The sequence below is a fragment of the Equus asinus genome, chromosome 9 (genome assembly GCF_041296235.1).
Source record: "Equus asinus isolate D_3611 breed Donkey chromosome 9, EquAss-T2T_v2, whole genome shotgun sequence".
Lineage (NCBI taxonomy): Eukaryota > Metazoa > Chordata > Mammalia > Perissodactyla > Equidae > Equus > Equus asinus.
In genome coordinates, this window is record NC_091798.1 from 49,955,117 (window position 1) to 49,972,658 (window position 17,542).

General features: G+C 39.3%; 1 long non-coding RNA gene across 1 annotated transcript in view; it reads left to right on the plus strand.

The window, feature by feature from the left end:
- The window catches only part of LOC123290208 (uncharacterized), a 35,702-nt gene extending 20,056 nt beyond the window's left edge, over positions 1-15,646 (plus strand). The window contains exons 2-3 of the long non-coding RNA XR_011505856.1: positions 5,671-5,717; positions 14,125-15,646. This is a non-coding gene — a long non-coding RNA (uncharacterized lncRNA). The remainder of the gene's footprint in view (positions 1-5,670; positions 5,718-14,124) is intronic.
- Positions 15,647-17,542: the final 1,896 nt, after the last annotated feature.

Below are 17,542 nucleotides of genomic sequence, written 5' to 3' on the forward strand. Positions count from 1 at the left end.
AAATTTGAAAATAAAAACTATAACTATTTATTTTTATTTTTTTTTGAGGAAGATTAGCCCTGAGCTAACTACCACCAATCCTCCTCTTTTTTCTGAGGAAGATTGGCCCTGAGCTAACATCTGTGCCCATCTTCTGCTACTTTATATGTGGGACGTCTACCACAGCATGGCTTGCCAAGCTGCGCCATGTCCCCACTGGGGATTTGAACCAGTGAACCCCAGGTCGCCAAAGCAGAACACGTGCACTTAACTGCTGCACCACCGGGCCGGCCCCCAAAACTATAATTATTGAAAAATATATGTGCTAAACCATAGAATAGATACAGCAGACAAGAGACTTAGGGCACTGGTAGACAATCTGGGGGAAATCATGAGAATCTATAGAAGTGAATTCACCAAATATTTGTTACCATAAGTATTTCTGACCTTCGATATCTTATGGCACACCTCGAGCCCATTCTTGAAACACTCAGTACTCTGGCACCCCAGTTAGTGAACTGTCGGGACAGAGCAATAACTAGACAGACATGTGGGCTCATCACAAATCATTGTACTTAGCTGGGAGCATGTGGTCACATTCAGATGTTGACAGGAAGGATCTAGTTGATACATATACATATGTATCATATGTTTTACATATACAAGAAAGTAATAAATAGTTGGTATTCTAAGATTCCTGAGATGGTGGGAGAGGACTGGATCCAAAGCCAGGTGAGTACTGGCCCAGAAGACAGAGGAAGCCCTCTACGTGTGGTGGGAGGACGGTGAAGAGTCCTGCCTGATAACTTTTCTAGGATAATTTTTAACTCTAAATGTCAAAGATACCAACATCACAGCACTCCCTATCGTAATCCCTGCTCAGGGTTCTGATTTGTAAATGACTGAGACCAATTTAAATAAAAAATGAATTTACTGCTGAGAATCTTGGAGAATCAGATTGGGAAACACGCTAGACATGGGAGATTTTGCAGCAGGCAGGACAAGAACCAAACCCTGACAGAACTGGCCCACAGTCTGAGGCAACCCAGCATGCAAAGCCTTCGCTGTGGCACTGCGTGATGAAAGCTTCCTACAGCTCCTGCTACCTCTGCTTCTGCCTCTGGAAACTGGAATTTCCTGCCGCCCTAAGGGATTCTCCCTGCCCTTTTCAGTGCATCTCCAACTCCCAATTCACATTCCAGGAAATGTGCATCTCACGGGCCATATTCTTTCATCCTGGCTGCAAAGGAGGCTGGAAGGTTATCTGGCCTGCCTGGTTTACATGGTGGGTTCTGCTTCTCTTGAAGACCTATACAATGGAGAATTCCCCCATCATAGGGATGGAGTTCAGAATTCTGGGGAGCTAAAAATGTCTACCAAGGTTGTTGCTGCATCCCGTGGAGCACCTTTGTGGGGATTAGTAAAAGATGCCCCAAAGAGGTAGATGAATCTTTGTGCATTAGCCATTGGAGTACCTTTGAAAGAATTTTTTTATAGTACCATTTCCTGTAGGGGGACTCTTTTCCTGAGTCAAGGTGCTCAGCTAGGCTAGCAGAATGTAGCTGGATATTTGTCCACATTTGCCCCTTAGCTGGGCATCCTTGTTCATGTTATAACCTACCCAACTACATGTGATGTTCCTCATGGCCCTATATCTGCCAAAGATAAAGGGATTAAACATGATTACGAAACCACATGCACAAAAGTGGCAGATCTAGGCGGCAGCACTGATCGCAAACTGTGTTATCCATAAGGCCTTTATTTTACAACCAGCCTTAAAGCCATAAACTATTGATTCACAGTCAATTGGCAGATGCTATCAGAAAGGGGACAAACTCCCCTTTTTCCTTTTATTCTTACTATTTTCCAGGTCCTGATCTGAGTAAGTGCCGAAATCTGTCCAAGGGTGATGAATTTAAATGATTTTATTTTGACTCAAGATTGAAGGGTCTTATTTGGATTTTCTGAGTACTGTCTTGAGAGATTCTTCTTAACAAGGAATTTTTCTTAACGTAGAAAATTCTGAGCTGTCACACTTGCTTCAGTCTAGGAAACAGGACTGGCTTTAGGAAAATATATTACTGAGAAGTTGAAGGTTTGTCTCCTTTCCCTCCGCCTCGTATCCCTTCCCACCTCTCACAGGTCTTATGGTGTCTCTAACCCAAGTCAGGTATAAATTAATCATTTGGTGACATTTTGATTTTTACAGCTGTAGAAGCATATGGCCGAGAGGATGAATTTCTACTAAAGGAATTTAGGTACCAGTAAGCAGGAGAGGAAGGTTCTCTCAGAGCCAACCAAATCACCACCACATCCCAGGAAAGCCAGGTTTTTCCACATTCTGAGATTCCTGAAGCTATCTTTCAGAGATTCTCTAGAACAGAGGTGAGCCAGGGCTGGCTGGACCTCTTGGTATCACCCTAGATCAGACTGGGCCCCTAGCAATGAGCCAGACAAAGTCAGCATGCAGCCCCTGTGAGTTGAGGGCTGTGGCTGGGCTAGGAATGCTGTGGAGGAGAAATGGTAGGTGGAAATTCTGGCTACAGTACTGGGGCACATAAGGCAATCTACAGTCACTAATTTCAACTAACTTCAAGATAAGAGGTAGACATATATTTCTAACGTTTACATAGATGTCTGTATTTCAGGGTTGGTAGCAAATTGCTCCTATTGCATGTTTTGTCTTCCGTGTGAAATTTATATAACTAGAGTTATTCTAATTTAAACAATAGATACCACCTTTCTTCCCAGAATGAACTAAGTGTTTCTGAAATAATAATGAGAGTTGACACTTATTCAGTGTTTTCTATACGTCAGGTACTGTTGTAAGCACTTTACATATATTAACCCATGAGAACCTCATAAGAATTCTATGTGGTAGAGACTCTTATTAACATCCTTATTTTGCACTTGAGGAAACCAAGGCACAGAGGATTGGCCAAGGTGAATGGCAGAGTTTAGGTAAGAGATTAGACCTACTAAGTGGCAGAGATGGGTTTTGAACCTCAGAATGCTGAAAGAACACCTCTTGTTACTTCCCGTGATTTGACCCTCCAGTGATGTTGTTAGAAATCTTAAAGTCAGGTCTTAATGAGCCTCAGTGGTGGCTCCAGAATTTCTGGACAAGAGGCTTTGGGGCCAGTAACCCAGATGGAAGGGTGTATGCAAGGCAGGGTCTAGGCCTGTGTTTGCATAGAAAGCACACTGTTCTAAGTTAGCTCAGGTTTTTATCATGGGTGGCTTGTGGGATGAGGGAACATTACTCTCCAAGCTACCCTTTGCTGCCGCCACTGATAAGCACACTGCAAAAGGAGCATAGTTAGTCTCCCACCACTTCCTTCAAATCTTCTCAGATATGATCAACACATGTGTATTAATGTGTATTGCCTAAAGACAATTCCTGTTTCACATTTCCTGACCAGCCATGCTGAATCCTCTGGCTGTGGATAGCTTGTTCACTTGAACACTTAATGGGCCTTTATTCATTTTTTTCAGAAACACGAACCACATCGGCCAGAAGAAACAAATTCGTGGCACACAACCAAAGTGGACAAGATTTATTTACTGAAGCACCTACCCATTCCCATTAGGATCCCACTCCTGTCTGAATCTCAATTTCTAAAGAGAGAAAAAAAATAGGGACAACTGAGAAGTTAGAAACAAACAGGCCCACAAAGGAAACAACCTTATAAACATCAATTGATACCTGCATTTAGAAATTTGAAGAATGTTAAATTTCCTTTCACAAAGAGCTTACCAACTTACATTCTCACGAGATGATTAAAAGTGCCTATCTCCCAGCCTACCCTGTTTTTTAAATCAAACTTTTATATTTTTCCAACCAGAAAGGCGCAAAATGATAGGGCTATTTGTAGTTATTTTGACTTATTTTAATCTAATTATGAGGACAGTCAATTATCTTGTTTATATTTTATGTCCATTATGATACTGAGTTTAAATATTAATTTAAATTTTTCATTTTCTCTTAATCTCCTGTCACTGATATTGTTTCACATCTTTTAAAAGTAGGGTTTTTTGTTTTTTAGAGAAATGCCATCAGCAGCAAAAATGTAACTGAGTAGTCACTATATGAATTTCAAGTGAAGAAGCTCATTGGACGATGAGTTAATAATGGAGGAAAAATATGAGGAATAATTATGATTTTATTGGATGAGCTAGGAAGCAAAAGTATTCTAAACAGAAGCCCAGCATGAGAAAAGGCATAGAATTGTGAAAATATGCAAAATGGCAAAAATGCGGCAAAAAATAAAAAAAGAGCGACAAGAATGCAAAATGGAAAGAGACAAAACTCGAAGCATAGCAAGGGATTAGATTGTACAACTCTTAAAGGCCATGCTAAGGACATTTATTCTGTAGAAAATAATGGGCCATAGTTTTAGCAAGTGGATGGGCAGTGGGAAATAACACTGGACCAATGGGGGAAAACTTTTGGTCAAGGAACCTAAATATAGGACCAACGCAGCAATCAAGTTGGGAAATGATGAAGGCTTGCACAGAGCAGAACTGTGAAAACGCTGAGAAGGGGAAAGTATTGATCAAACTCTTTCCAAGATAGGATTGACAGGATTAATCCTAGAAACGGGCATGAGGAAGGAATCACTGATGTTTTCCTGTTTTTCTGCTTTGTTGACTAGGTAAATGGAAACACCTTTAACTGAAATGGATAACACAAAGAAAGATCAGATTCTTTGTGGGTGTGTGTGTGGGAAGAGAATGGGTGCAAAATAAGTCTAATTTTGACTTTAAGGACCTATAGGAGGTCAAGGGGAAGAGTTAGCCTTGTTTAATGTATTCACTCATTCAAAAACATCATTGAATGCCTACTCATCAAGGTCCTGTTCGAGGTTTTGGGGATAGTGTTATAGGAAAGACTTTACAGTCTTTACAGAAGTTATATCCTAGTGAAAGTAGCTAGAATATTAATTTCAGATGCAAAGGAAGTATATTTTACTCCCTAGATACATTGAGGTACATGGAAGCCCTTTGTACAGTTAATATCTGTAGCACATATATGTCCCTCTTGACTTAGCATAATTTTTGTATTTTAAAATATTGTGGAGAATTACAGTTTTATTGTCTTTTATTACATACTGCTGTTTCTGTTTACCCATTGGAAACAAAGGTTTTGCTCAGCAATGAAATCCTCATTTATCACAAAGTTCATATAGGATAATGGGAAATAATTATAATGATTTGTTTGATGACATAGTCTTCAGAAAAATCAGTGGCTAAACAAAACCTCCCTAAGCCTCAGTTTCCTTATTTGCTAATTAAGGGGGTTGCACAAATGATCTCAAATGCCACCTCCCTGAGCTCAGTCAAGTTTATCCACTGTGGTTTCCTTGTCCTATACTTCATCTCTCTTCTCAACATCCTCCACATTCTTCCTCCATCATTCTTCTGTGTCCACCCCCCATGCTTCCTTGATCCCTGTCCCTCTGGGACCAACATTGGTGCTGCTGAGCTCTGTGGAAGAAAAACCTCACAATCTTGCATTTTAATGACACTATATAGTCTTAGTTTCTAATCTTAACTGAGTTCTCAAAATCGCCCAGCAATTCTTCTGAGCCTCTCTTGCAGCTTGCTCTCATTTCCAACAGTGGCCAGGTCAGGCTCTCATTGCTATTCACAAATCTCCTAAACTAATTAATCTCCTCTCTCTCTCCACAGATGATCTTTCTCACCTACTACACAGAGAAAAACCAAAACTCACCCAGGTAAACAATTCAGATGGGAGCTCCCTCAAATTCAGGCCCTGAAGTCCACAGAGTAACGTGGTTGGCATCCATCCTTTCCTCCTTACCTTGTGGTCACAATGGAAGAAGTGCCCTCCATCTGCATGTGGCTCATCCCTCCCCATTGCCCTTGTATGCTCTGGGTTTCATCTCCTCCTGCTTTCACAGGGACTTTTCTCTTCTGATCATGCCTTCTGCCATACCTACAAACTATCCCTCTCTAGGATCATTCTTAACAGCTATAAATATGCGTAAGACTTTCCTTTCTTAAAAACAAATTAATAAATGAACCACCTTTTTCATCTCACATCTCCTTCTAGCTATCCCCATCTATTTTCTTTCACAACTAAACTTCAAAGAGTTGCCCACTCTTTCTACCTGTCATCTCCCACTCCCCCTTCAACCCTCTCCAGAATGGCTCCAGTCTCCAGGACTAATCCAAATGTGTTGAGTAAATGAAAATGTGTTTGACTGCTTGAATGAAATGAAATATCCCAGCTCACTTTCATATTTTAAATAATTTATGGGGTTCTAAGTTAGTAAGATTTTTCTATATGAAGTGTATAAGCATATCATTCTTCCTTGGGGACGATTTACATTGGGTGAGTCATCCTAAGTACTTGATTACACTTGTTTGATCAGAAGCATTTCTTCTCTCAGAACTGATCATTTAATGAAATCTAGAGGAAAAAAGAAATAGTATCCTTTGATAGACCAGGTTTTGACTGAAAAATAACTCCATTCCATAGACTTGATATTTTGAAGTAAATATGGAGATGGATTTGAACTGTGGCTGGTTGAAATTGCTTTCAACCTCAAGCCATTACCTCCCCAGTAGAAGTCATTGTCTGTCACAGATATGCCCGCAGGGTATTTTTATTTTGGACTACAATTTTCTCACTAATAGAACAAGGCTGAAACATGTAAGTAACGATGAGTTTGCAGGTCATGTACTCAGTGACTTAGGTCTGTTTATTGTGGCCGGATCCCGAGCACAGTCTTTCTCATGGTCTGCATGTGAACAGCATGTGTCCTTGAGGAATAACACACTGTATACACCAAGAAGTCCTACACATGTCACATAATTTCTTTGGATGATAGTAGCTATTTCTTAAAATGAAAGCTTCATCTTTCCTGCTTTGCTTGAAGCATGGTATTCACTTGTTTTATTTCAATGTGGCCTTTTCAAGTAAGTCCAGCTCCCTCTTACTATCTTACAGTTATTTATCTTTCAGACATGATCCTTCTTAAGAACAGAGAAAAGCAGTAGAACCTTGCTGTCTTCAAAGAATCACAAAGAGAAGGGTGGCGCCCTTTGGTTTAAAAATATAAACAAATAACAAAAGCCAATGCCCTGTAAAATGGTGGCACAAGTCCCTATGTGGCCGCAAACATTATTTCCTCCTGTCTACCCAGGGCTACTTGGTGTTTTAGGGGAACCTGCTGACAGTATCAGCTGCCAGAGTATTCCTGGCACCACATGGTACCAAATAACAAAGGAGCAAACACAGGCACTGTTGGCCCAGCGGCCTGGCAGGCTGCCGCCATGAATGCACAAAGAGCGGCCACACCATGGACATCCTGCTGTGTGTCCAAAACATCTCACTGTCTGCCACGCAGTCTCTCCTCCCTGACCTTTATCTCCGTGAGAGGGAAATCCAGTCTAGCACTGGGCATCAAAGGTCCACTGGATCCCTCGGAGTGACCTGGGGAGAAGCAGACACCCTCACGGGGCAGGGTACCGATCCCAAAGAAAAACTGCTTAAATTAACTCAAACTCTTAATCTGGCCAGGACTAGAGCTCCATTATATTCAAGGCACAGGTTGTTTGTTTTTGACGTTTTACTTTGTAGTCTCTCAAATCTGTTCCTGAAACACCTGTCTTATCCATCACAATATGTTTCAACTAAGTTGTCTGTAAATCCTACTACTCCATTAAAAAGTTTAATCTACTTTGAAAATGAGACTTTGAGACACATAGGAATGAAATGATTATACTAGCGGCTTCAGGTATAAAATTTCACTATTAGAAATAGAATCATCGCCTGCCTCAGGATCTGCCAAAGCAGATATTCAACAACTAACAGCTTGCCAGAGTTCTCGTAGGCCATAGGATGCCATAGAACCAGGCAGGGAGAAAGATACGGAAATAAGGGTAGAAAGGCAAAGAAATATAAACTGGGGGACTCTTGAAGACAGCTTATGTTGCTTATTTCAAATTCTTAAAAACTAGGGCTGGGTCCAACACAAAATTAAAATTCATAAAAATAGCCAGCCCATGTAATGCCTGATAACCTAGGAAAGCACACTTTTCTAATGTATTAATGATAAAGGAGAATAAAAGTTATCCTAGAATATGATTATACATTTGTGCACATTATTTTTTTCCTCGTCTTATGTCACATAGAGTGTTTTCAAAGCTGGTGGCATGAAGGAAGGAGGAAAGAAAGAAACTGCCCACATAAAGCCTGCAGCCCTTCAGTAGGATCGGGTAGTGTACTTCCCGTGTAGACCGGGCCCTAGAAACGTACAGATGTCTGGCTACGTCAAGAGACACTACTTGCAAAATTACTGTGTAAATCATAATTAAAGCAACAATGGTTTACAATCACTGGGAAAAAATATAAGTCACCAAAAGATGAAAGAAACTTTCTTGGCAGAAATTAAAGTGATGAAGCAGAAAGTGGACACTTCACAGATGCCATAAAACTCGGATTCCTTGTGTATGGGAGGTATGTCCAGGGAAGGTTGCTCCCAAAAGGCCCAGTGTAGCAGGTGTTATATACGACAGCCTGTGCTTCTATTTTCATTCCTTGTGACTGTTCCCTTATCTGGAGGATGAGGGGATGGGCCAGGTTGTATTGAAGAACTCACAGCTCCAAGTTCTAAGATTCTAGGGTAATCGCTGAGACGAACTACAGGGTTAAAATCTGTTGCCAGCTCCTGAACCAGCTAGCTTGCAAATGTGTAGCATTCACTGCATTTTAAAATTTGAATTAATTTCCAATATTTAAAAATCAGAGTGTATTAAAGAAAACTATGGATACACAACTTCTCTCGAAAACAGGACTGGCTACATCATTTTGGGAGTCCAGTGCAAAATGAAAGTGCAGGCACCTTTGTTCAAAAATTATTAAGAATTTCATGACAGTGACAGTAGAGGATTAAAGCAAGTGTGGGCCCTTCTAAGTGCTGGCCTGGTGTGACTGCACAGGTTGCATGCCCGAGAAGCCAGCATCAGTTGAAAATTGAGTTGGCAACTAAGCCTATATTCCTCAGTGAGCTCTCAGGGGAAGCCAAATGGTGGCTGCCCTTTTAAAATAGAGCCTGCCTTCTCACAGTTACCACAGCCTCCTTTACTCCCTTTATCTCCTACATTGAGGCCAAGTGTCAGTCAACAATCATCAATGCACTTGCTCAATTAATTTTTTCACCCTGACTTCACTGAGCTCATTTATACAACCTGCCTGGCCTCCGTAGAAATATGAGCTTGTGCCCTCTGATCCAAAAGTTGAAAGTGCCCATACAAAGAAGACATGCTCACTGATTATCTACTGGGGCAGTGACCCGCTACAAGGCTTTTATTGCTAACTGAAAGCGGAAGTCACCCACACCCAGGATGGACAACTCTTTTTGTTCTAAGTCAGTGCAGTCAAGGGAGGAGGGTGAGCATATGTTGAGAAGCAGCTCAGCATGACCCGCAGACACCTCCCTCCTCCATGACCTCCACATGACTTTCCTCCTTCAGGGGCGTTACATGGCATAACGCGAGACTGGAAGATGGGTGAAGCCCCTTTCACTCCAGAATTTGACAAAGTCTGTCATTTTATGAAAACCTGAAAGATTCTGTCCTAAAAACGAAAACAAAAATAATAGCAATAATTATTATTGGTAAGCACAAATACTAGTTTAAAAAATCAATCTTAAAATCAACACCCATGATATCCAAATGTTGAATATCAGTTATTCCCTTTGACTCCATCTGGTGTACTTTGATGACTCTTTCTCCCGACAAGAAGAAAATGTACTCTTTGGGAACTTGGAGGATAAATCTGAATGGCTTAGCTCTTCCTGAATGCTAACATATTCCAAAATGATGTGCTTTGTTCTCTGGAGTCTCAAAATTTACCATGAGCTTGAAGTTTATTACAGACCCCACCACAGCTGCCGTTCTTCGCACTAAAACTGATTTGCCTGCTAAGAGCACATAAAAACGGAAGGAATATCTTTCTGTCAACAGTTTCTTTTTCTCTTTGTTTGACCTCAGTGCAATTCCTGGCACCATAGAGGATTTCATTTTTCTGGACCATTTCCAGGCTGGGCCTTGTTTCTATACAAGATTTGTTCTATACAAAACTTGAAAATGTTCGGTGGTCAGCGTTCTGGTTGATTCGTTCTGCTAGATTTCTCCCGTCTGGTCAACATTCTTTCGCTCATTTCCTGGCTGTAGCTTTGGCCCCCACTGTTGCACTCATCTAACTTAAGTGCTCACATGGTAAATGTTTGGTAAACACTTTATCTATGGGTCAATAAAAACAATAAATTTATCCTTTAAGTGACCAATATGATGAAACATGTTGCTTTTTAGTGCTTTTAGTAACTTTCTCTTTCATTATTGTTGCTCTTAAGCCAAGATAATTATGAATACCTTATGTTCAGTCACAATAGGTGCTTTTATAAGAAGTGCTTGAAGAAAAGCATTAATTTCCTAGAGCCTTGTTGCAGCTCAGGAAATGTGAAATAATTTGATAAAAATGTATTTTTAGCATGTCTCCATTTTTGCATTTATCTGTAATTAGTTCTACTACAATTTATGCGTACCATTATAGGCATGTAAATTGCAAATATTCCTACATGCGTGCCTTTATTTTGTTCACTTGTTTGGAAAGTTTTTAAGAAAAGAGACTGTGGGGGCCAGCCCGGTGGCGCAGCGGTTAAGTTTGCACGTTCTGCTTCGGTGGCCCAGGGTTTGCCGGTTCAGATCCCAGGGTGCAGACATGGCACTGCTTGGCAAGCCACGCTGTGGCAGGGGTCCCACATATAAAGTAGAGGAAATGGTCACAGATGTTAGCTCAGGACCAGTCTTCCTCAGCAAAGAAGAGGAGGATTGGCAGCAGATGCTAGCTCAGGGCTAATCTTCCTCAAAAAAAAAAAAAAAGAAAAGAGACTGTGAACATGCTTTTTCCTTGTAGCTCCTCTCCACTACACCCATGAAGCTGTAGGGCTCTGTGTCCTGTGTTTACCCCACAGATGTTAGAGATGAAGGAGATAATTCGATGACTGAAATACTTTAGCCACTCAAACTCAAACTTTCTTCCTCTTTCTCTTTTTCTCTCTTCAACTCTCACTGTTTAACTTATTACCCAGTTATTTGAGAATTTCAAGCTTTAGGACCCTATGTAATGTTGCTTTCTAAAAGAATGACTCTATTTTCTACTCGTGGCTCTCATACCTGGTCAAGCCAGGGTAGGGACTCGGGCTTCAGGTCTTCGTGACTACAGCCATCCCTCCCTAGCGCTCAGCCGCCTTCACCATCTTTCCCACGTCAATCTACATGCCATCCTCAGACCTCTCAAACCGGAGTCTCTACCCTCACACTCAGGGTTTGACTTAGCCATCTTAAGTGAGTCTGACCTAATGGCTGACCTTTGTTAAGCTTTGATTACATATCATAGACTTTTCCAAGAACTTTACAGTGTAGATTATTTTATTCAATCCTCACAAAAGCTTATGAAGTAGGTATAAATATTACTGCATTTCATTGATTCTCTGACACGTTTATTTCACATTTCTGAAATAGGAATGTGGCTTAAAATGGAGTATTGGCAGCATTTAAAAAACCTTTCTGGCACATAAAATGCTGGTGTACGTATCTTACGATCCATAGAATCTTAGATTTGATGAAATATAGTATCCCCATTTAATTGGCAAGGAAACACAAGCTCAGAGAAGTTAATCTAAGGCCATGAGGCCATACAGTCATATCCCAGAGCCCAGTCTCTTGAGCGCTACCCTGCAACTCAGGGCAGTGATCCTTGTTACTTTTCTTTTGTCCATAATTTCCTTATCATGATCATATTTAAATGCATCATTTTAAAAACCAATGATTATTTTCATTTTGTGATTTAAAAGTTAACACATATTTATTGTAAAAATTTAAAAAGCAGAAAATTTAAGGAAGAAATATAAATCACCTTGAATCCTACTAATATATTACTATTGCCAACATTTTGGTATATTTCTACTAGGCTTTTTTTTTCTTTATGCATGTTCATATATATTTATAGCATTGGTAACATACCAGTGATGTGGTTTTGCATCCCTCTCTTCATTTAGCATTATATAGTGAGTGTTTCCCCCATGTTATTACGTATTCTACGGGTACAAGACTTTGGCCATCTAACTTACCACTGTAGGGTTGTACTGTAACTGAAGACTTAGGTCGTTGCCAAGTTTCACCATAAGTACGTGTGATGGGCAGAAGTGTCTGAAAAATTCAGAGCTCAGGTGGGAAACATTTCCCTAAAGAGAACACCAGTGGCTTCCTGTGGAGTTGCTATTTAGCATTGTTCAGCCTCTTTGGAGGGGATATTACCCTCACTAGAAAAGACCCAGGAAGTCAGTGTGTTTGAGCTTGGTTACCATGGTAACAGGGCCTTTGCTCCATTTAAGTTCTGGTCACATCACTGAGGTGGAGGCTACAAACTGGACACTGCTTTCAGAGTTGGGTTATAGAGTGTGGGGGATCTAGACACTGTAGATATGGGAATTAGAGACTAGGAAGTCTGATCGAAGCATTTTGAGGGCTCTTTTCTTAGCTTCATTTTCTTTTTACCTCTTCTCAGTACTGACTAGAGAGAGAGAAAATCAGCAAGTAATCATTATAGCAGAGCTTAGTCTTAAAAAAGGTCACAGTGCATGGAAGAAAGGGAGGTTTAAGAGAGCCCGTGGGAAGACTGACTCTTCCTGACAGCCCATCCACTAATCCCCAGAGAGACACTTTGTACATGTTCCCACCTTCAGAAAATAACCACTGTCAATTGTGGCTTTTGTTTCCTGGGTACATTCATGTTTACTATTGTGATTAAAATGTGTGTTGCAAATTAATGTCTCTTGAAGACAAAAGGATATTTTCTCAGTATCCCCAATTAAAAGTCTTCTGTAACATCTTTTAATTTGCAATTGAATAATCTAGAATTCTCTAAGAAACCATGACTTTTTGTACATGGAACTAAAGCACCACATTATCTCTAACTGCTCTGTCCTCGTCAACACCTGCTACATGTCAGCTACATGTGTTACACTGTGCTAGGTGCTCTCGGACTACCAAGTGCAATATTGCTTTCCCAAAGGCTACCAACTGAGGCAAAGCTTGAGAGTATACTAGGGATCAGGAAGATAACACAGAAGAGCGAACAGGGTTGCTTCCCTAGACGAGGGTGAGAGTCAGATGGATGACATATATTTGTATAACTAATGCTTTGTAGAGTCCACATTTCAGAAATTTCAGTATGGATTCTGGCCTAATTCTTATTATTCAGAATGAAATAATGAATATTTGTTTTGTTTTGAGTGGGTACTGTTTTCCAGGGTGACTTCTACACATAGCTAAAGCACCATCCCTGTGCACAAGGCATTTACATTCTAATAAGGGGAAAGAGAGATCTCCGGAATCGCAATAACCCAAGGTGTCATCTGAGGCAGGCCATCAGAGAGATCCAGCATTCAAAGGAAGAGAGAGCCATTCAGTGAAGGACTAAGGAAGGGCTAGGCTGTGAAAGTTGATTAGGAATTTAGCCCTAGACATTGGGCAAAAGGAACATGATGAGAAAAGACTCCAAAGGGGAAAATAGCAGAGTGAATTTGGGAAACTGCAGATTCTGGGCTGACTGCTGAACAATGTGAAATATTTCCTATGTATAAGCTGGACCAATTTTCTCTTTAATATTTCAGTTTCAGTGAATGTACCACCAATTTGAGAATCCCTCTGAAGTTCATGTGCCGTGACATGTAGTATTTGTATACGTAATACATAACATAGGACCAAAGAGAAAGAACGAACCCTAACTTATTTTTTGACCATGCCTGTTAGCTAAAAGAGTTAAAAAGGCATGATCATCATTTTTCTCTCTTCTCACAAATTGCAGATGCTTTCTGAGATAGTTAGTAGACTTTGGCTGAAGAGAAAGAAAAGTTTTTGGAACTACGTAGTTTTTAATTTTTTATATCAACTTCACCAGTAATTTAAAATCTGCTTTTCTCTGTTTTGTGAAAGAAAAACATATACTGACCCCTTTAGACTCCTGAAGCACTGAACAACACATTTCCCCCCACTTTATTATTGTGCAATCACATTTTCTTCACTCATTAGATGGTGGTGTTTTTACAGGTTGAAGACACTGCCAGCTATGTTACCTCCCCCAGAGACTTCAGCAATTAGCAGGCGACCCTCAGGGATGGGACCGTCAGACTCCACCCAGGAGAGCTGGTTGTTTGCACAAAACTGTTGCTCCCTTTGAAAATTCTCCTGGTGAAGATTTTGGATTGTTTTTCAGTTTGAAATTTTTGCCTGCAAAGATGCTATGATTACAACAAATTTGCATGATTTATGAAGTTTGTTTAAGCGTTGTAATAATTAAAGTTTCACTTTTTGTTATAGTGATTTCCATTTTCTTGACTTGATCTCTAATTAATGTTCTCCTAATTTTGGATGCATTGTAAAATATGCATTTTTTGAGGCATGATGGAAGAGAAATTTTCAAGGTCTCTGTCTTGCTTGAAAATTAAGGAATTTTCTGAGAGACAGAGAATTCAACCTACTTGTTTTCATACAGCATGTTCTAACACTATTATGGCTAACTGCAGTGATTTGATCTTGCATAGCTAGAAAATTAGCTTTTTATTAAAGGTTTATTAATTCTAAGAGCACAAACAACAGATCATTTGCAAAAAAAAGTGCTGGTTTCAAGCATTGGAACTCTTTGAAGGGTCATAGAGAGAGAGCTTTGCTTTGGTAATGAAAAAAATTATATATTTTCTTCTACCTAAACAATCATTCAAGCAATATGAAGCATTTGCTATATGTAAGAAAGTAAAGAGTAGTAAAACACGTAAGCAGAGTATGTAGAAGACAATGTCCCTGCCCTCAAGAGGCTTACTATTTTGTGTTTATAATATAGTATAAACAGAGACAAGAAGAAATAAATCAAAGAAGTTCAAATCGTTATATACTTATTGAGCATCTAATGTGCTCAACATTGGATACTAGGACAGTGAATTAGAAGCTTAAATAATTTTGAAAGTTATGCCTACTTAAAATACAATTTTAATAAGATAATTCAAACAATAAAAGTACTAGAATAGAGCTATAAATTAGGTGCGTTGGGAGAATTAATTAGCTGATTATCTACCATCAACCCATTAGTGAAAGAGAACAAGTCAGGACTGTGAAATGAGAAAGAAAGAAGGAGTGTATGAGAATGTTAACACTTGCATTTTGCTCCAAGCCATATTTTCAGAGTGAGAACTACAGAGGGAGCGATCAAAAATAAGATTCTCTTGTAAGAAGAGGGCCAAGCTTTTTTAATGTGCTCATAATTAAATTTTTCCTTCAAATTTTATCATTCTGCAGAATAGCTCTTTTCTTTTGGCTAAGTTGAGAATAATTGCTTTAAAAGGCTGACTATCTTGGCTACCATTTCAACAATCAGGAGCTTGAAGCCCCAAGGGGGCTCGCAGTGGCTTGAGGCTTGGCCAGGGCCTGCTGGCACGTTTAAAATGACACGTGTGCACTTCGTGATAATTCACAGATGCTCAGGCTCTCAAGTGTTCTTCTGTTTGGTTGTTCTTTAACTATATATGAACAGCTTATAAATATCTATCTACAAATAGTTTGGGTTTTGGTGATTTAATTCATAGGCTATATCAATTACCATCTTGATGGGTGTACCGTTGATATATATTATTAATAAATTTTAAATACACTTTGTTCCAATCCCCAGTTGCATTTTCCTAGTTTCTTTTCTCCCCAGAAGCAACTACTACTTTGAATTCTTTAGTCATTGTCAGATTTAAAAATTTTTTGTTATTCTATTTTGTTCTATTGATTCTTTTACATGTACTTTTACTGTAGACATTTTATGCTTTATTGTTTCATGTGTTTTTTCAATTTCACATTAATCCCATTATACTATCTATAATAGCATATATATATTATATACTCTATACTATTATATAGTTGTATATACTACTATATTATATTATATACTCAGTTATATACTCTAGTTCCTATATTTTCACATTAACCCTTATTGTTTTTTAAACACATTTACTTGAACTAACAAAGTTTAAAATCTATCAGTATCTTTACATCCTATTCCAAATGCTACAAGGACTTTAGAATTCTTTAACTCAAAGCTCCCTCCAATGCCTACAACCTTTCATGTTCAGGTTGTATAAAATGATAATTGCATCTTCTTGCTTTGCTCCATCACCAACATTTTATTTTGACAGATGTCAAACCAGTAGAAAAGTTGAATGATGAGTACAAGAAGCACCACATACCCTTCACTTAGGTTCAGAAATTAACATTTTTCTACTTTTGCTTTCTCTCTCTCTCTCAAGTATGTTGCTGACATCATGGCATATTATTCCTATATATTTCAGCAAGCGCTTCCTAAGAAAACAACATTCTTCCATATGACCACAATGTCATTATCACATCCAAGAAATTCATATTGATACAAGAATATTATCCAATATCCAGTCCATATTCCAATTTTTCCAGTGGCTCTGAAAATAGCCCTTAAAAGTTTTTCTTTTCTAAATCCAACATCATTTCTTTTTTGTTTTCTTTTTTTGGTGAGGAATATTCGCCCCGAGGTGACATCTGTGCCAATCTTCCTCTGTTTTGCATGTGGGTCACCACCTCAGCACACCTGACAAGTGGCGTATGTCCACACTTAGGAGCCAAACCCACAAACCTGGGCTGCCAAAGCAGAGCATGGAAGCTTAACCACTACACCACGGGGCCAGCCCCTAAATCCAACATCATTTCAAGGATCATGTGCTGCACTTTGTTGTCATATTTCTTTGGTCTACTTTAATCTGGAGCAGTCCCTGCCTTTTATTTTCTTTCATAATCTTGACATTTTTGAAGAGTTCCAGACAGTTGTCTTATAGACTATCTGAGAGTCTGGATGCATTTGATTATTTTCCCTTGTGATTAGATTAAACATTTTGGGCCAGAAGACTACATAGATGACATTTCATATTTCTTATCAGAAAGAACATAATAACATGTTGTTCTATTACTCATGATTCTAGGCTGGATCACTTGGCTAGGGTGATGTTTTCCAGATAGCACCATTGTAAATGTCTTTTTCCCCCATTTTTAATTAATAGGTAATCTGTAAGGGCCCCCGTCCTTTAAGTTTTTCATTACAGCATACTAGATAGCAGAAAAGTACATATCATTAGTGTGTTGCTCTGTGAAGTTTCACAAACTGAATGCATCCTGTAAGTAATCAGCCTCTAGCCTGAGATGTAGACTCTCACCAGCACTTTAGAAGTTCCCCTCACATCCTCTTTTCAGGCACTCCCTCCTGCAAAGGTAACTACTATCTGAACTTCTAACATCATAAATTGATTTTATACTTTCACTAAATGTAATCACACAGGGCTACGTTTTCACACACAGCTTTTTTCTTTCACTCAATATTATGTTTGTGAGGCTCATGTGATTAGTTGAATGGTGGCTGTATTTTGTTCATTCTTATTGCTGTTTAATATTCCATTTTGTGAATATA